The sequence below is a fragment of the Eschrichtius robustus genome, chromosome 10, assembly GCF_028021215.1.
Source record: "Eschrichtius robustus isolate mEscRob2 chromosome 10, mEscRob2.pri, whole genome shotgun sequence".
Classification (NCBI taxonomy): Eukaryota; Metazoa; Chordata; class Mammalia; order Artiodactyla; family Eschrichtiidae; genus Eschrichtius; species Eschrichtius robustus.
Genome location: NC_090833.1, coordinates 92677594 through 92698676, shown reverse-complemented (window position 1 = coordinate 92698676; position 21083 = coordinate 92677594). Strand labels below are relative to the sequence as shown.

At 36.9% G+C, this 21083-nt stretch overlaps 2 protein-coding genes and 1 non-coding gene across 6 annotated transcripts in view; 1 reads left to right on the top strand and 2 right to left on the bottom strand.

The window, feature by feature from the left end:
• Positions 1 to 8969, bottom strand: part of ECM2 (extracellular matrix protein 2) — a 36325-nt gene extending 27356 nt beyond the window's left edge. For all 3 annotated transcript variants that reach the window (XM_068553282.1, XM_068553283.1, XM_068553284.1), the window contains exon 1: positions 8886 to 8969. The gene's annotated coding sequence lies outside the window, so the exon portion shown is untranslated. The remainder of the gene's footprint in view (positions 1 to 8885) is intronic.
• The window catches only part of CENPP (centromere protein P), a 228467-nt gene that overhangs the window by 180812 nt on the left and 26572 nt on the right, over positions 1 to 21083 (top strand). The gene's annotated exons all lie outside the window — the stretch shown is intronic.
• On the bottom strand, positions 4092 to 4198 carry LOC137771091 (U6 spliceosomal RNA). Its single transcript, XR_011075306.1, has one exon. It is a non-coding gene; the product is annotated as a U6 spliceosomal RNA (small nuclear RNA).

Sequence of the window (21083 nt, the reverse complement as noted above, 5' to 3'; positions counted from 1 at the left end):
GAAAAGACACAAAGTTAAGAATAGAATAAAAGACTTCTCATTCAAAACAGTACAAGCCAGAAGACAGTGGAACAATGACTTTCAGGTACTGAAAAAAATCAACTTAGAATTCTATACTCAGTGATAATGTCTTTCAGAAACACAGGCAACATAAAGACTTTTTCAGACATAGAGAAGCTGAAGGAATTAATCACCAGCAGAATTGCACTGTGAGAAATGCTAAAGTAGAAGGAAAATTATATCAGATAGAATTATGGATCTACACAAAGGAATGAATACCACAGGAAATGGCATATCTGTAGATAAATACTTTTTTATTTTTAAATCTCTTTAAAAGATGCTAGTTTAATACAGTCATCTGTTTAACAGTTGTGTTGATTAATACAATAATACTGTATTTTGGGGTTTCTACCTTAAGTGAAAGTAAAATGTATGACAACAGAAGCAGAAAGGAGGAAAGAGGAAGTGTAAATATACTGTTGTAATGTTCTAATACTATAAGCAAAGTGGAATATCAACTGAAGATAAGATAATTGTAATAAGTTAAAGATGCATACTATAAGCCCTAAGGTAACCACTAAACAAAAAAAGAGTTACAGCTGATAAACCAATAAAGGTGATAAAGTGGAATAATAAAAATAATCCAAAACATAGTACATGTAAATCATATTAAATGTGAATTCATTAACTGCCACAGAGACTGTCCAGATTGAATTTTTAAAAATTAAGACCCAACTCTAGGGACTTCCCTGGTGGTCCAGTGGTTAAGACTCCATGCTCCCAATGCAGGGGGCCTGGGTTCAATCCCTGGTCAGGGAACTAGATCCCACATGCATACCACAACTAAGAGTTCACATGCCACAAGTAAGAAGCCCGCAAGCCTCAACTAAGACCCAGCACAACAAAATAAAATAAAATAAAACAAAACAAAATAAAATAAAATCCCAACTCTATGCTGCCTATAAGAAACTCATGCTAAATAAAGATACAAATGGGTTAAAATTAAAAGGATGGAAAAATATATACTTTGGTAACACTAATCAAAAGAAAAGTGGGGGCTTCCCTGGTGGCGCAGTGGTCAAGAATCTGCCTGCCAATGGAGGGGACACAGGTTCAAGCCCTGGTCCGGGAAGAGCCCACATGCCGCGGAGCACCTAAGCCCGTGCACCACAACTACTGAGCCTGCGCTCTAGAGCCTGCGAGCCACAACTACTGAGCCCACGTGCCACAACTACTGAAGCCCACATGCCTGGAGCCCGTGCTCCACAAAAGAGACGCCACTGCAGTGAGAAGCCCGCGCGCTTCAATGAAGAGTAGCCCCCGCCCGCCTCAACTAGAGAAAGCCCACGCGCAGCAATGAAGACCTAACTCAGCCAAAAAAAAAAAAAAAATGAATAAATAAAGTTTTAAGAAAAGACATATTTAACTCAATAAAAAAAAGGGGATGGCTATATTAATATAAGATGAAGAAGAATAAAGAGAGCCATTATGTAATGATAAAAGGATCTATTCATGAAGATGTAACAATTCTAAGCCTTTATACACTGAACAGTACAGATTCAAATTACATGAAGAAAAAAACTGGTATAGCTGCAAGAAGAAGTAGACAAATCCACAGTTATCATCCAGAATTTCTACTTTCTTCTCCCAAATATGGATTTTTAAAATAGTAGATCACAAGCTAAAACAACAAGATAGCACTGTACCCTGTTAGAATGGCCAAAGTCAAAAACACTGACAAATTGTGAGGTAAGGGTGTGTAGCAACAGGAACTCTCATTTATTGCTTGTGGGAATACAAAACCATACAGCCACTTTGTAAGACAGTTTGGCAATTTCTTACAAAACTAAACATACTCTTACCCTGCAATCCAGCAGTCATGCTTCTTAATATTTACCCACATGAGCTGAAAACTTATATCCACACAAAAACCTGCACATGGATGTTTACAGCAGCTATATTCATAATTGCCAAAGCTTGGGAACAACCAAGACATCCTTAAGTAAGTGAATGGATAAATAAACTGTGTTACATCCAAACAGTGGAGTATTATTCAGCGCTAAAAAGAAATAAGCTCTTAAACCATGAAAAGACATGGAAGAATCTTAAATGCTTATTACTAAGTGGAAGAAGCCAATCTGAAAAGACTAGTACTGTGTGACTGCAACTACATGGCATTCTGGAAAAGACAAAACTATAGAGACAGTACAGACATACTTCGTTTTATTGCACTTTATCATGCTTCACAGATACTGCATTTTTTAACAAATTGAAGGTTTGAGGCAACCCTGCATCAAGCAAGTTTATCAGCTCCTTTTTTCCAACAACATTTGCTCACTTCATGCTGTCACATTTTGGTAATTCTCACAATATTTCAAACTTTTTCATTATTACCAAATTACTATATTTGTTATGGTGATCTGTGATCAGTTATCTTTGATGTTACTGTTGCAAAAAGATTATTATGCTCTGAAGGCTCAGATGATGGCTAGCATTTTTTTTAGCAATAAAGTATTTTTTAATTAAGACAGGAACATTGATTTTTTTTTAGACATAATGCTATTGCACACTAAATAGAATATAGTATACTGTAAACATAACTTTTATATGCACTGGGAAACCAAAAAAAATTGTGTGACTCCCTGTGTTGCAATATTAGCTTTATTGTGGTTGTCTGTAACCAAACACACAACATCTCTGTGGTATGCTTATATGCTTATTTAGTCAGAGTTGCATGTTCATTGATTTATGATCCTACTTTCAGCTTGTGTTTTCATTGTGGCCAGGTGATGCTTTTGCTTCCTAGCAATCTATATCATTTATAATGGTGCTTCACTGTATAGAACTCAGATTTTGAATGAATCTTTGAAGTCATCTGCTTTTCCAGTAATGGGAAGTTCTTTATCTTCCATGTTCAGACAGCTCTGTCAGAAAAGTCTTCCTTAGATTGAGCTACAATTTGTTGTTCACATCATGACCCATAAGAGATTTAAAGATAAAAGCCATGTTCACACAGTTTTCTTTCTCCTGAGTTCTTAATCTTTTTTTATCAATGCTTTTTAAGATGTGTTTAAGTTTCTAAAGCTAGTACATAATTTTTAAAAACTCAAAATGATACATAGGCATAAAAAACAAGTTGCCTTAACCATAATTCATAGTTTAGTACAAGGGTAGACATACTTTTTCTTCAGGGTCCAGAGAGTAAATATTTTTAGCTTTGCAGGACAACAGTCTCTGTTAAAACTACTCAACTTTGTTATTGTAGCCAAAAATAGCCATAGACAAGAAGTAAATGGATGGCCATAACTGTATTCTGATGGCACTTTGGAAAACAGAATTTGGCCTATGGGCCATAGTTTCCCATCCCCTAGTTTAAGGGTATCTTTCATGATACCTTCTAAACATATATGAACATATATATTTAAACATAAATGGAATTGTTCGATATACTGCAATCTGTTTTCTTTCCATTCAGTAATAAATTGTGGTCATATGGATATATATGTCAATGTATGTAAATCTATCTGGTCTGTGCACTCTATTTTCGTTCCATAAGTTATGTAACAAACAATTTGGTGATGGATATTTAATTTTTTCCACTTTTCCTCTGTTGTAAACACTCTTGTGGGAATTCCCTGGTGGTCCAGTTGTTAGGACTCCGAGCGTTCACTGCCAAGGGCACAAGTTCAATCTGTAGTCAGCGAACTAGGATCCCACAAGCTGCGTGGCGTGGCCAAAAAACGAAACAAAACAAAACACTCTTGTGCATATATCTTCTGGAAATATTTTTTATGTTCTTTTTTCTTTTTTTTTAAATTGAAGAATAGTTGATTTACAATGTTGTGCCAATCTCTGCTGTACAGCAGTGTGACTCAATTATACACATATATACATTCTTTTTTTATATTCTTTTCCATTATGGTTTATCACAGGATATTGAGTATAGTTCCCTGTGCTATACGTTAGGGCCTTGTTGTTTATCCATTCTAAATATAATAGTTTGCACCTACCAAGCCCAAACTCCCATCCCATCTCTCTCCCTCCCCTCCTCCCCTCCTCCCCCTTGGCAACCACAAGTCTGTTCTCTATGTAAAAATATGGAACGCTTCACAAATTTGTATGTCATCCTTGTGCAGGTGCCATGCTAATCTTCTCTGTGTTGTTCCAATTTTAGTGTATGTGCTGCTAAAGTGAGCACTTTTATGTCCTCAGTTGTAATTTTTAATTTATAAATAATGTAATAATAGATTTTCTGTTGTTTTTAACTATATTGTCTCTTGGGTTTATTTTTGGATGAAATTTAATATAAGTCACTTTGGTTATATTTATTAATATATTTTGAGGCCATGGTATAGGTATATACACATTTAGAATTGTTATATATTTCTGGTGCTTTTATCATTAGGTACTTTCTGTATCTCTAGTAGTGTGTTTTGTCATAAGATCTACTTTGTCTAATTAATGTAGCTGCTTTCTTTTTATTAATGTTTGCTTAGTATATTTTTTTGCATCATTTTACTTTCAGCCTTTCATATTTTCAATATATTTTCTATTAGCATATCATTTTTAGTGCAATATGACAATTTTTATCTTTTAATTGGAATAGAAAGTCTATTTGTATTTATTGTAACACTTGATACGTTTGAATTTAAATATATTTTCTGAATATTTGTATTCTATTTGTCCTGCCTGTTCTGTGTGTGTTTTTTTTTCCATTCTTGCTTGCTTTCTTTTTAATTGATTGCTTAGTTTTTATTATTCCATTAGTAATTGTATACTTTTTGCTATTAAGTTCTTTGTAGAGATTACCATATACATCCTTGACTTATCAAATCTAATATAAATTAGTACCTTTACCTCTTTCTGGATTTTAACTTTACTTACCTCATCCTAGAACATAAACTACTTTTGTCATATATTTTAATTCTTTATATATGTTAAACCCTCAAAAGATTATTATTATTATTATTATTTTATGCTAAAAGTTCATTTAGATCAGGCTCTCTCAACCTTAGCACTATTAACATTTGGGTTGGATAATTCCTTTTTGTGGTGGGGGGCTGGCCTTTGTATATTTAGTAGCATCCCTGGCTCCTACCCAGTAGATACCACTATCACCTTCCTCTCAGTTATAACAACCAAAAATATCTTCAGATATTACCAGATGTGTCTTGGGGGTGGAAGGAGTCAGCCTGCCTCCAGTTAAGAACCACTGATTTAGATATTCCTAAACATTTATCCTTTTTCTTTCTTCTTATTTCTTTCTGCATCTCCAGTCTTCTATCAGGATTATTTTCTTCCTAAAAGAATACCTTTTAGTAATTCCTTTAGTGCAGGACTGCTGATGACCAGTTCTTTTGTTTGTTGGTCATATGAAAATGTTTATATCTTATGTTCATTCTGAAAGGATGCATTTGCTAAATATGGAATTCTAGGTTGACAAGTGTTTTCTTTCAGCATTTGGAAGATTTCATTCCAGTGTCTTCTTGTTTCCATATTTTGTGTTGAGTAGTCATCTGTCAATCTAATTATTTCTCCTTTAAAAGTAACTTTTTTGGTTGCTTTTAAGATATTCTCTTTGGCTTTGGTTTTCAGCTGTTTTACTCTGTTGTACATAGATATGATTTACTTGTTTTTATCCTATGTAGGATTCATAGCACTTCTTGAATCTGTGGACTGATATTTATCAAATTTGGAAACTTCTTAGCCCTTACCTCTTCAAATAATACTTTCCTACTTCTCTCTCCTCTTTCTTTTCAAAACTACAGTGACACGTATGATAGCCTTTTCATTATGTCTTTAATGTCACTTTCCCTCTCTTGTATTTTTTATCCTTCTCTCACCCTGTGATTGATCCTGGTTATTCCACTAACCTCCCTTCCATTCACTAATTATCTGTTCAGCTGTGGTTTATCTGCTATTAAATCCATCCATTGACTTCTTTGTTTCTGTTATTGTGTTTTTTTTAGTTTTTCGGCTTTTCAGTGGGTTCTTATTGTTTCTCTACTGAAATTTTCAATCTTGTTTTTCACGTTTTGAACATATTAATCACATTTATTTAAGTCTGAGTCTGAAAACTCCATTTCAGGACATTCTGTATGTCTATTTCTATTGTCTGTTATTTCTTTCTAGGTTTTTAGCCATTTTCTTCTGTTTCTTCCTATGCCTGATGGCATTTGATTGCCAGCCATTGTATATGAAAAATTGTGAATATACTTTGAAGCCTACAATGATATATTTATTATTTATCCTAAAAGGATTTACATTCAGACATGAGGTTAAGGGCACTATCAATCATAAATTGAATGATTTGAAGCTGAGTTTCACTATAACTAATTATAATTATACTTTAAGTCCCAAACCAAAACCTGGTGATTTCATCTGCATCACTTTTCCCTGCCACCCCTGCTACTTGATTGGCCCCATTCCTTGAGTTTTGTTTCTGTCTTGACTTGAGAGGCTGTTTTAAAGCTATACTAAGCTTCTCAGTCACCTCTTCTGGTTCCACAGATGCCTCCAGAAGAAAAGCTGTTCCAGACCTCTTAGGATTCCAGTCCTATCCCAAATATTGGCCCTGTTATTTTTCCTATTTTTTTCTAATTATTCTCAGCAGGCTGAATGGTCTGAATTGCATAGTCTGCCATTATAAGAAGCATGAGTTCCATCAGATTAGTTTTATTTCCCTGAAATATATCATTTTTCTCTAAGAGAATGTTTTGGGTTGTAAAAGTTTTGAATTCTTATATGTCAGAAAATATCATTTTGTTTAGTTGGAAATAGAATTATGATTTTAGAATAATTTTCCTTCAGTACTTCATAGGTATTGTTCCATTTGTTTCTTATATCTGTTACTGATGAAAAGTTTAAATTGAATCTGATTCTCATCTCTTGTAACAAATCTTTTTTCCTCTCTCTGTAGAAGTTTTTTTTTCAGATTTTGAACTCATTTTTAATATTCAGAAGTTTTACTATAATGTATGGGGTGTTTTTTTTTTTTTTCCTTAATGTATCCTTCTTAGGATCTTTTACTCTAATAACTTCTTTCTTTTCCACAGAAGCTCTTTTTACACAGTTCTCTCCCATACCTATTCAAGGCTATGGTTTTCCTCTTTAAATTCATTCCCATCTTCTCTCTGTATTTGAAGGATTCCTCACAGTTTCTGTCTCACCAGAAGCTCCCCTTCTTATTTCCTACTGCAGCTATATATCCATGTGTGTATTTGTTTGTAATATATCTTCTCTTATTTCTAGGTATTTGGTAAGAGGAAAAGAGTGATATCTGCTTAGTTTGCCCTGTTGAATCTCAGTTCTTTTTATAACTTCATCTGCCAGAATTATCCTCCTGTAGTCAGGATGTACTTGGATCATATGCTGACTTGTCACCATTTTACCTTGGCTCAACAAATAGCAGCCTCTAAGTTATTTTCATGTCAACTAACCTCAGCATGCAATCTTTTTTTCAGTATATAGGTACATTAATTACTGCAGTCATTTCAAACCCTTTACTGTAGGTCACTGAAATGAAACTATATTAGAACAACTTTTTGTAATCTATATTAGTTTTAGAAAAACTAACATGCAAAATGTAAGGGAGGAGCAAATCCCCTAGCTGATTGGCGGCTAAAATTGTCAAAGTCCATTCAGAGAGCAAGGTAATATGTTGGGAAGAAATAGCAACAGCAGCAGGGGAAAGCAATATGAAAAGTTGCACTGTGAGACAGGGTAGAAGTAGAATTTGCTGAGTGGCAGGAGAAGTGAGCTCTGACAAAGAGCATAAATTCTGTGCTCTACATAAAATCTGTACATGGAGATATTCTTGCTTTGACAGTCATATATGTGACTCTCCATCCTGTGGTAGGTGAGAGTTATGAGGAGTCAGGCCCTGGATCTAAGGGCTCTGGAGATAAACTTCCATGAGGGTCTCAGGCATCGTGTTGTCCCTGAGCCTCTTACTTAGCAGAACTTTGCCCAAGCTCACCCTTCTCCCATTATCCCCATCCCTCTTTGTCTTCCACCCCCCTCCCAAATTGGCTCACTTTTACTTACCCAGAAATCTAAATAGATACGTACAAAAATAAATTTACAGAGCTATCTTAATTTTAACAAAATCAGAATCTAAATAGTCTAATTGAAATGTTTAAATAATGTTTATGAAATGGCCTCTCAATACTAATTTTATCATTGATGCCTAGGCCTTTGTTATTTTCAGTGATTTATAGAATTTCACATTGCCTTTAATATTTACTCCAAAAACAACTTTATAATCGAGTGAATATGTTTCTAGGGGTAAACTTTTATGAAACAATAGGTCTAATCACTGTATGTATTATTTTGATCAAGTAAAATTTTCTTTCTTTTTAACATTTATTGTGTTTATCCCAACATTAAATATCATCTGTAAATCTTGGTTAACTTATTGGTTTTTTTTCCATTAAAATTCTTCGTCATCTGTCTTAAGTAAGCTTTAAAGGGTTTAAATTAAATTTTAAACTTTTACACAAAGCCATGAGATGCCTATTATCCCTTTTAACTTCACTCTATAGGCTTAAAATGAAAAACATTTTTAATTAATCCTTTATGCTCTTTTAGGACTTAAAAATAGAAAAGAATGAAATTTTCAAACCAACTTATACTTCTATTGAGCATGTAATTCTATTTAAACATATAAAAATATATTGAATCCTAATTTCATAAAGTTTTAAATACTTAAGAAGTAGTCATCCTGAAAAAAACAAGTAAACAAAATAATGTACACTTTAAACTTTAAAAATCTATTAGTAAGAGCTTATTTCCTCAAGGGTTAAACATATTTGCAACATAAAACAGCCAAATATTAAAACCATTCCACATGCTTTAGTAGAAACTTAAAATTTAAAACATTTTACCTGGAAATCTAAACTAAGTAGGCTTTGCTTGGTGTCATTTAAGTCTCCAGATGAAAATGAAACAAAACCAGAGCTTTCTTTAAAACAAACAAGGGAATGTTGAAAAATGTTAACTGACTTCTTTGCAAAATCTAAAATAACTGCTTCCCTTGGGGATACATGCCTTTCGGTTCTTTGTGCAGAAAATCAGCCAAGAGAGTAACCAGGGAAAATAGTTACCAAGGCAAATATTTGTTCTAAATCATGGGAAAAGTGGAAAGCAGCAGAGGGGGAAAAAAGCATTAGTCTGTAGGCTGAGAAGGTGGAGTTGGAAGCACAAAAGTGGAGCTTGATTAAGAAATGAGTGATTTTCATAGACTAATTACATTAAAAATCTTAACGTTCATACTAGCTTGCATATCACTTGAGCTTTGTCAGACTGCAGAGATGTCATCGTTGCCAAGTTAGAGGACTGTGCATTCCTGGAATGCCTTTAATTGGGTTAATGTTATTTAACTCTCTCATCGGCTCTCTGCCGGCCACACCAGTCTCACACACAATATTGTTAACAAAACAGCATGCTGTTACATATTAATGTCATTGAAATTATGCAACTTCCAACCTTAAGCAATAAGAAGAAAATATGCAAGGGAGCTATGAGGCTTCTGATTAAGGTAACTGGCAAATTAGTTATCTACCTCAGCCTCAGTTTCTTCATCTGCAAATAAGCAGGTTGGAGACAGATCAAGGTTCCTGGCCCACAGTGCTGCTTATAGGGGACCTTGGGTGAGTTACTGCTGTTTGTGACTAAAGTTTTTTCTTTGTACAGCTGGGATCGTAATACCTATCTTTCAAATTTTTGTGCAGATAGAATGAATAGCACATACAAAATGCCTGTCGTAGACTAGGTAATTATAATATCTATTTTTTTAAATTCTTACTTACCTCATGGGTCTAAATTATTTGACAGAGAGAAGCTACATTTTTGTTTTTCCAAAATCTTAACATGACCTGGATAGATCAAATCAAGATGATGGACTGAGCACATGGGCCACCCAAATTCCTAAAAATAACAAAAACTATGTTTGTTTTTAAAAATGTAACACTGCATTACAAAATAATTAGTACTATTAGAAGACAAGAAATGTTGAGAAATTCCTTGAAGACTGAAGGTAGATAGGCTCTGTCTGGCAGATGACAACAAAATATGTGTGAGACAAGGTAACTCTGAGGGTGTTCCAGGTTTAGAAATTATAGATCCTGGGAATGGCGAGATTCGTTGGGAAACTGTACTCAAGAGAAGCAGGGCATATGACCCCAACCTTCCTGATGTCTCCATAATTTGTTCCAAGTATTAGGCATTTACCCCCAAATTGAACCCATGTTCTCATCCACTTGACCTTGGGTGTCTAGTAGAAATGGGAACCCCCATGTTCAGAATCCAGACTAGCTCAACCCAGTACAAGCACAAAGTTGACTATCTATCTCCACCCACACATTCAGAGCTTTGGGTCAGTGTTTTTAACATAAGCAGGTAGCCCAAGATTACCAAACATTTGCGAAGATTCTAACATTAGAGATAGGAGTTGCCCTCATCTCCCCCCCAAAATACCTACCCACAATCAGGAAAGAGCTTTGGAAATTTAATCAAGAATGAGAAGCCACTACACACCTATTAGAATTGCAAAAACCAAAACACTGATAATACCAAATGCGGGTGAGAATGTGAAGCAACAGGAATTCTTATTCATTGCTCGTGGGAGTACAAAATTGTACAACCACTTTGGAAGGTAGTTTAGTGGTTTCCTAGAAAAATTCAGCAGTCTTGCTCCTTGGTATTTACCCAGATAAGTTGAAAACTTACTTACGTCCACACAAAAACCTGCACACAGATGTTGACAGCAGCTTTATTCATAGTTGCCAAAACTTGGAAGCAATCAAGATGTCCTTCAGTAGGTGAAAGGATAAACTGTGGTGCATCCTACAATGGAATATTATTCAGTGCTAAAAAGAAATGGACTATTAAGCCATGAAAAGACATGGAGGAACCTTAAATGCGTATTACTAAGTAAAAAAAGCAGTTCGGAAATGGCTATGTACTATGTGATTCCAGCTATGTGACATTCTGGAAAAGGCAAATCTATGAAGACAGTAAAAAGGTCAGTGGTTGCCAGGGGTTGGTGGTGGGAGGAATGAATAGGTGGAACACAGAGCATTTTTAGGGCAGTGGAAATACTCTGTATGATATCATAATGATGGATACACGTGTTTATACTGTTGTCTAAACTCATAGAATGTACACACCAAGAGTGAACCATAATGAAACTATAGACTTGGGTGATTATGATGCGTCAGTATAGGTTCATCAGTTACAACAAATGCACCACTCTAGTGGGGGATGTTGATAATCGGGGAGGCTGTGTGATGGTGGGGACTAGGGATATATGGGAAACCTCTGTAACCTTTCTCTCAATTTTTCTGTGCATCTGAAACTGCTCTAAAAAAATGTCTTTAAAAAAAATGTGGCCTGATTTGAAATATATACATTGTTTTGAGAGGAAAAAAAATGTGGATGACATGCAGTATTGGACACATTGCTTAGGGCAAACAGAAACTTATGTTCTTTTTTTAAAAACTTTTTATCTTATATTGGAGTATAGCCATTAACAGCGTTGTGATAGTTTCAAGTGCACAGCAAAGTGACTCAGCCATACCTATACCTGTATCCATTCTCCCCCAAACTCCCCTCCCATCCAGGCTGCCACATAACATTGAGCAGAGTTCCTCGTGCTATGCAGTAGGTCCTTGTTGGATATCCATTTAAAATATAGCAGTATATACATGTCAATCCCAAACTCCCTAACTATCCCTTCCCCCCACTCTTCCCCCGTGATAACTGTAAGTTTGTTCTCTAAGTCTGTGAGTCTGAGAAACTCTTCTATAATGGATTCCTAGAAGTGAAATGTTGGGATAGAGTATAGCTATTGTTAAGTTGTCCTCAAAAGAAACAGGACAGGGACTTCCTTCGTGGTCCAGTGGTTAAGACTCCACGCTCCCAATGCAAGGGGCCCAGGTTCGATCCCGGGTCAGGGAACTAGATCCCGCATGACGCAACTAAAAGTGCCCGTATGCCCCAACTAAAAGTGCCCACATGCCAGCAACTAAAGATCCCATGTGCCGCAACTAAGACCCGGCAGAGCCAAATAAATAAATAAATAAGAAACAGGACAAATTAACAATAGCTATACTCTGTCCCAGCATTTCACTTCTAGGAATCCATTGTAGAAACACATCTTTCTCTGCACAAGTGTGCCTCTAGGAAAGTACTTTGAAGCATTGTTCCCAAGGTGGGAGGGGAATTAACCAGTTACACACTGATAGGGAACAGTAGGCTGCCATAAAGCTACGTAGAGAGACTGAAGTAACTGTTATACAGACATGCAAAATTGTCCACAATATACCAAGAGGAAGAAAGAAATTTTAAAATAGTACACGTGCTATTATGTTCCCTTCTTTTCATGTATACAATTTAGCATCTTCCTAGAGAACAAATTGGAAGAAATAAACAACAAACTGTTAGTGGTTATCTTTGGGTGATGGAATTATGGGAGGATTTTAGTATGTAATTCTGTACTTTTATAATGTTTTGAGCTTTTCATAACCAGATCAGAAAAAAAAGAATAACTTAAAAAAAAAAAAACTTTAAACAATCAGAAAAAGAAGAAATTTAAATAGCAGCATAGAGGAATAGCCAAGATTATCATACCAAGATTGGCAAAGTTGCGGAGAACCAGATTATACAGTTTCTGAGGTCCCTGCTCTAAAATCTTGTGGGTTAATGGACTGTTACATGAGTCCTGCAGAAACTATGTTAACCACAGTAGTACATGGGAAATGCTGGTATTGGTGTTCTCCTCCTTTTTATTACTGCAGCCACAACTATGTTCTAAAGCTTGGCTCTGACAGCCTCTCTGCAGAGTTTGGTGTTGGTCACCAAACAGGGTGTCAGCAGGTCCCTGAGTGCCCAGGCTACAAGCACAGCCAGCATGGGTTCCAACTCCAAAACATGTGTTTGAGTAAAGTCACCTTTTCAATATTTTCAATGAGTTAGTCTTTCTTTTAAGGGTGTAGTTGCTCAGATAAAGCTAAATTTCCCCTCTCAGAAATGGGAGTCTTATCTTGCTTCAGGCCTAGTCTATATCCCTTCCTGGTGCCATAGTTAAATGCCTTTTCAGCTAACTCACACTGAAGTGTGACAGTGCTTCATTTGCTTTCATTGAATTTACCCTCTCAGAGGAATATTTACATTTAAGTGGAGTACTAATGTATGCATATGCCATGATACATTCCCCTATCAGTGGACATTTGGATTTTTCCCCTTTTTGAGTTTTGGTGCATTTTTCCAGATTGCTTTCCAAAAACATTCTAGTAATGTATACTCCCACCGGAAATATGTAAAATGTCCATTTACCTGCCACTTCATTTTTTAAATGATTTTCGTATTTTTGAATAGGTAATATATATAAGTAGCATAAATTTTTTAAATACACAGTTAAAATTTTCAGTTTTTTATATCTAATACTGGAGGATTGGATGATTCTACCAACCTTCCCATCAAAGACAACTAAAAAAACTGGATCACTATTTAAAAACATCTTAAAATCGTCGGTGAGGTTAAAAAAAAGACCATAAGGAATCACTGGGTTTAGATCTGAGAGGGTTCATGAGCACCTTTTTGCCCTGGCGGTGTTTGCCAAAAAATCAATGAAATAGAAAAATTCATGCAGGAGACAGGATCAACAATGCCAAAAAAAATTTTTTTAACAAAACTAATAAAATATGTAGCAAGACTGATGCAGGAGAAAGGGAAAAAGCACAGGTCACCAGTATGAGGACTAGGAAAATTTCTATTACTACAGAGTGAAAACAGTTAAAATAAGAGGATATTATGAACAACTTTATGCCAGCAAATTTAGACAGTATGGATACTTCCTAGAAAAAGACAATTTAATAAAACTGTCAGAAGAAGAAATAGAAAATCTGAATTGTCTACTATTGAATCCATCATTTCAAACCTTCCCACAAAGAATACTATAGGCCTATATTAATCAACAAATTCTACCAAACAATTCTTTAAGGTCAGCATAACCATACCATACTGCAACCTGACAAGGACATTACAAGAAAGAAAAATTATAGATCAGTCTGACTAGTGAACATAGATTTTAAAAAAAGTAAAATATTAGCAAACCAAATCTAGCAGTATATAAATAGGATAATATATCATGACTACACTAGGTTTATTTAAGAAATACCTGGTTGATTTAAGGATAAAATCCAAACATTATATTATCACCTTAATGTTTAAAGAAGGAAGAGAGAAAAAGCTGTTACCATACTAGAAATAGAATGGGACTCCTTAGTCTGTCAGAGTTATCTACAAAAAAGCAACATACTTCCACTCCTAGCTATATACCTAAGAGAAGGAGAAACATAAATCCACATGGAAACTTATACACGAATTTTGAATTGTGTAGCTACACTATTCATAACAGCCAAAATGTGGAAACAACTCAAATATCCATCAGCTGATGAATGGATAAAGTGTGGTCTGTTTCTACAGTGCAATTATTATTCAGCAATAAAAAGGAATGAAGCACTGATGCATGCTACAACATGGATGAACCTCAAACAGATTATGCTCAGTGCAAGAAGCCAGTCACAAGAGGCCACATATTGTATGACTCTTTTATATGAAATGTCCATAATAGGCAAATCCATACAGGCAGAAAGTAGATGAGTGGTTGTTGGGGTGAGGAGGGTAAGAGTTGGGATGGCACGATGGGGAGTGATTGCTAATGGGTACAGGGTTTCTTTATAGAGTCACCAAAATGTTCCAAAAGTAGGTAGTGGTGATGGCTCCCAACTATGAAAATACTAAAAACACTAAATTGTATACTTTAAAAGGGTGAATTTAATGATATATAAATTATATCTCAGTAAAGCTATTATTAAAAAATACTCAATGTTGAAATATTGAAATTTTTCCCTTTCTGGGAATAAGACAAGCAGGCCCACTGAAGGTCCTGGCCAGTGCAGTAAAGCAAGAAAAAGAAAAAAATGTTTTAAAGGTATAAGTAGAAAATTAAGGACTTCCCTGGTGACACAGTGGTTAAGAATCCACCTGCCAGTGCAGGGGACACCGGTTCGAGCCCTGGTCCAGGAAGATCCCGCATGCCACGGAGCAACTAAGCCCGTGGGCCACAACTACTGAGCCTGCGCTCTCGAGCCCATGAGCCACAACTACTGACCTCGTGCACCACAACTACTGAAGCTTGCACGCCTAGAGCCTGTGCTCTGCAACAAGAGAAACCACCGCAATGAGAAGCCCACGCATCACAACAAAGAGTAGCCCCCGCTCGTCGCAACTAGAGAAAGCCCATGCACAGCAATGCAGCCAAAAACAAATAAAGAAATAAATTTATTTTTAAAAAAAAAAATTAAGTAAAGGAAGGAAAAATCTCTGATTAGCCCAGGTAAAATCGTTGTATACATAGAAAATCTGAAATGGTGGCGGGGAGGGGTTGGGGAGAGTGAAATGAGTAAAGGGGCTCAAATGTGTGGTGACAGACGGAAAATAAATTTTCAGTGGTGAGCACATTGCAGGGTATACAGGAGTAGAAATATAATGTTGTACACATGAGACTTATACAATGTTAAAAATCAATGTTACCTCAATAGAAAAAGAAAAGGAAAATCTGAAATAACTTTCAGAAAAATTATTAAATCATCTAACATGTTTTCCAGATATACAATTAATAAATAAAAATGAATTGTGTCTTTCTATGGTTAGAGAATTAAAGAAAAAGATGTATTTTTTTGTTTTTATTAAACTAGACAAATTCTAAAATGTACATGGAAATACAAAGGCCAAAGAATAGCCAAGCCATTCTTGAAGAAGAACAAGGCTAAAGGACTTTCTGTCCTAAATATCAAGTCTTATTATAAGAAGCTACAGTAATTAAGACAGTTTGGTAATAACACAAGGAAAAACAATAGACCAATGGAACAGAAAGTAGCACAAGAATTCATTCACATTCGGCTACTTGGCTTTTGAGAGAAGTGGCCCTGCCAGGTGAATTTAGAGGGACTGAGGAACAAAGACAGAAGAGACTGTAGATATTAAAACAGGCCATGGACTTGTTCTGCTGTGCTCCAGAGACTAGAACCAAAATCAATGGACAGAGGATACAGACAGGCTGATTTGGGTTGATTTTAAAAAACAAAAGCCCTTTCTCATAACTAGAAGTGTCCAACTGAGCTGCCTACTGAGATGCTGAGTCCACTAGACTGAAAGTATTCTAGTAGAAACCAGATGACATTCTATTGGAAATGCTGCAGAAGGTAATTCTCAGACACTGAACTCGATGATATCATTTTTTTTCTGGGCTAAGGGATTTTCTTTTTTTTTTTTAATTTTTATTTTATATTGGAGCATAGTTGATTAACAATGTTGTGTTAGTTTCAGGTGTACAGCAAAGTGATTCAGTTGTACATGTATCTATTCATTTTCAAGTTCTTTTCCCATTTAGGTTATTACAGAATTTATTTATTTATTTATTTATTTATTTATTTATTTAGGCTGCTCTGGGTCTTAGTTGCAGCACGCAGGATCCTCGTTGCTGCATGCAGGATCTTTAGTTGTGGCATGTGGAATATTTAGTTGCCGTGTGTGAGATCTAGTTCCCTGACCAGGGATCAAACCCGAGCCCCCTGCATTGGGAGCACTGAGTCCTAACCACTGGCCACCAGGCAAGTCCCTAGGTTATTACAGAATATTGAGCACTGTTCCCTGTGCTATACAGTAGGCCCTTGTTGGTTATCTGTTTTAAATGTAGCAGTGTGTACATGTCAATCCCAAACTCCCAATCTATCCCATCTCCCCTACCCATCCCCCCTGGTAACCATAAGTTGGTTCTCGAAGTCTGTGAGTCTGTTTCTGTTATGTAAATAAGTTCATTTGTATCACTTTTTTTGAGATTCTGCATATGTGATATCATATGATACTTGTCTTTCTCTGTCTGACTTACTTCACTTAGTATGATAATCTCCAGTTCCATCCATGTTGCTGCAAATGGCATTATTTCATTCTCTTAATGGCTGAGTAATATTCTATTGTATGTATGTACCACATTGTCTTTATTCATTCATCTGTCAATGGACATTTAGGTTGCTTCCATATCTTGGCTATTGTAAACAGCACTGCAATGAATATTGGGGTGCCTGTATCCTTTCGAACCATGGATTTCTCTGGATATATGCCCAGGAGTAGGATTGCTGGATCATCTGGTAACTCTATTTTTAGCTTCTTAAGGAGCTTCCATACTGTTCTCCATAGTGGCTGTACCAATCTACAGTCCCACCAACCATGTAAGAGGGTTCCCTTTTCTCCACACCCTCTCCAGCATTCATTGTATAGATTTTTTGGTGATGGCCATTGTGACAAGTGTGAGGTGATATCTCATTGTAGTTTTGATTTGCATTTCTCTAATAATTAATGATGTTGAGCATCTTTTCATGTGCCTCTTGGCCATCTGTATGTTGTCTTTGGAGAAATGTCTATTTAGGTCTTCTGCCCATTTTTTTTTTTAATTTAGTTGACATGTATCTTCATTTATTTGTTTATTTATTTTTGGCTGCGTTGGGTCTTCGTTGCTGTGCGCGGGCTTTCTCTAGTTTCAGCAAGCGGGGTCCACTCTGGGTTGCGGTGCATGGGCTTCTCATTGCGGTGGCCTCTCGTTGCAGAGCACAGGCTCTAGGCGCACGGACTTCAGCAGTTGTGGCACGTGGGCACCAGAGCACAGGCTCAGCAGCTGTGGCACCTAGTTGCTCCGCGGCATGTGGGATCTTCCCGGACCAGGGATCAAACTCATGTCGCCTGCATTGGCAGGCACCAATTCTCAACCACTGCACCACCAGGGAAGCCCTGCTGAGTCTTGATAAGAGGAAAAATCTAATGAATTAGTGCCGTTCCTTGTATTAAGATTTGAGTAAAGTGTAAGAGGTTACATTTGATATAACAAGTGTTCCTAGGGCCTATCATTTCTTCATTTCATCTTCGTTTGATTTCCTATTGTGCTGCAGTAACAATCATTTGGGGAGGCTGGAAAGGATGAAGGGATTGAGGCAAGAGTACAGATGAAGGTTCATATATGATATTACAAATGTGCAAAATTATAAATCAAGCTAGGAAATAGTTAAATAAATTATGTTGGGGCTCCATTCTCTTACCTTGTCCAGCATCCTTTATAACTACCTGGAAAGCTGAACTTCTCAGAATTTGCCTCCACAAGAATATGGTGGCTCAGGAAGGAGCAGGATGGTGGCCATTTCCCTCCTACCCCATGCCATGTTCTGCCCCAAGTTTTGACCTGCTTGTGTGGACACCCAGCCCATGCTTCCAAGTTCCTCCTCAACTGCATACAAGCAAACCCTTTGAGCCTAGGGTTGCTCACACTAGCAGCTGGTGTGTCCTTAGGGTGATAGAGCCAGGGAAGAGGCCTGCATGGGCCCTGGAAACTAAGCCACTAGGGCAGGAAACTCTGGGGTGTTAGGTGCATGCCCAGAGCATGACCTTGATGGGGAGGTGCTAGCTGTGAGAAAGCATGTGGGCCCCTTGCTTAGTGGGAAGGGGAGAGCCAGAGGAGGACCAGTGTGGAGCCCATTTCAGAGACTCCAGAGATACCCTGTCACCCAGGTCTAAGTGTGGGACTAGGATTACAAACCAAGAAATATCATGAGTGGAAACCATAGTTTTCAGAGAAGGAAATATTCTGAGTGGAGAAATCATATGGTAAGGACTTGGGTGTAGTGGTTTCATGATACACCACAATTCCCAAAAATGATGTCCTCTGTGATATCGTATGTTTCTAAATGTACTTTGCTCTTGAGATAAGCAAAGTACTACTGTAGTGTAATACAAATCAAGGAAACTATTCTGAAATAATCTGATTTGGGTACAAAACGTACAGCAAATAAATATGTGAGAAGCAAGTAGGTTCTCATACATGACTGAAGAGAGCATCTTCATAAACTTATCTGTGGATCGGGAGGAGACCTTTAATATTTGCCAGTCTAGTCTTGTGTATGAATTCACACCTCCCAGGTATCCATTCTTTTGTATTCATGACCTAAACCTAAATGATTCAACTGTCTCGAGAGTGTGACATTCATGCCCAGGTGTTCAGTGATGGCAGTGACTGTGTCTCAATGGAATCTTGGTGTCCTTGAATCAGTATCATGGCATTTTGCATAATCATAATTTGTTCTTCTTCACCTACTAATATATTCAGCTTCTGTAAGCCAGAAAGAATCTTACTATATCCTGTCTGGCTGTCCTCAAACTGCCATCTATTTTATCTTTCCATTTTCTCCTTAATTTCTTAAAAGAATATCTACAGGAAATGCCTCCATGTATTCAACTTCTCATTTGTTCCTTAACAAATTCTGCTACTACTGCGATTCTGCTGTGGCATTTACGGTTGTTGTGAAAGTGTCCTCTCAAATGTCCAGTGGCCCCCGGAAGCTATCTAATCCGCCTTCTTTTTTTTTTTTTGTCATTTTCTTATTGATTGCCCTATTCTTGGAAGTCAGTCTGTTCTTACTTCTATCTTTCTTACTTTCTTTCTCATCATCTTTTACTGCCCTCACCCCACCCACTTACACATTGTAAACATTGATGTTCCCCATCCTCCATAGCCCTCTTCTCTATCTGTCCTTGCTCTCCCTCAAGATCTTGTTCATCCATTAAGCAAACATAAACGAGCAGTAATCACATTGCTTTAATATATGCCATTGAGCTACGGATCTATTCTAAGCTCTAAACTGTTTCCTGAGATTTATATTCAAATTGCCAACTTCCATTTGTTCAACTTGGCTTAGATCTCTCCCACACATTGCATCAGCACATCCAGAAGAACAAGATGTACTATCTACCCTCCAAAACTTGTTATTCCTCCTGTATTCCTTATTGTAGATAACTCATGGAAATACAGAAATGCAAGGTCTACCTAATTACTGGTTTTACTGCTCAGAGGGGTTTTAAATTTTGGTTTTTTTCTCTACTTTTTATAGATGTTTATTTAAGTTTAGGCTTGAAAGGAGATGTGAGTTTATATCATGTCCCTATAGCCAGGATATTGTTTTGCTTATCCAAACTAACCTGTTTTAACACTTGTAATATTCTGACAAGAGTTCAAGAGAGTTTAGGTTAAATTTTGTAGAGGAGAAATTTTGTGCAAAGAAAATCACATTTGGTATTTATGGTTTAATTTCCATTCTTAAAAACTACAGTAAGTCATTTTTTGCCATAAGAGTGTGCATTCAAAGCTAAAAATATAACGCATGTTATTATAACACTTAGTTTTGTAGAGTTGCAAAATAACCTAGGAATAGACATTTTTAGTATGTGCATTGGCAGAATCAGGTCCTCGCCTGTTCCTATACATGATGGGGATGGAAGAGAAACAAAGGAACCAGCAGCATTAACTAGTTCCACTGTGTGCCAGATGCCTAGTTCTCTGCTGGACACAGTGCTCAATAAATCCTTCAACCCAATGATGTACCTTGTTATCCTCCAGTTTACAGAGGAAGAAAGCTGAAGTATTACAGAGGCTAAATGAGGAAACTAAAGCTTCACAGAGTTAAATGATTTGCCTGACTTGCTGAGAAATGGGAGAACAAAGAGTGACTTCAAGTTAGTCTGATTTCTTTCTTTCCACAACAGTCAAGCTAGAGTCACTTTACAGCTCACCCCTGCAGTGCTCCTTCCCCCAGCAGAAATGGAAGGATGGGTAGAACTATGTTCTGCAGCCCACATCAGCAGAAACCGACTCTCATCACCATTATGGCTCCACACACCCATAAAGCCATAGGAGTCAGACGCCTTCGAGATGAAAACCAGATTGCCTGAGTGTTTGGAGAGCAGACGTGGTAAACGTCACTTCAGAGGCATCAGGGCCAGAATTCATCTTGGCCTCTTGCCTCCCAGGGAGGACTGGGTGAGTCACATCCTTCTCTGGGACTAGGTTCTTATCTTTAAAAAAGTCCCCTGTTGACAACTCAGGTGTTTCTCTCTGGCGTTCTGGATATGGCGTTCCCACTTTGGGATGAGTCACCGCAGACACAGCCTCCAGAACTGGTCTTTTCCTATAATTTTCC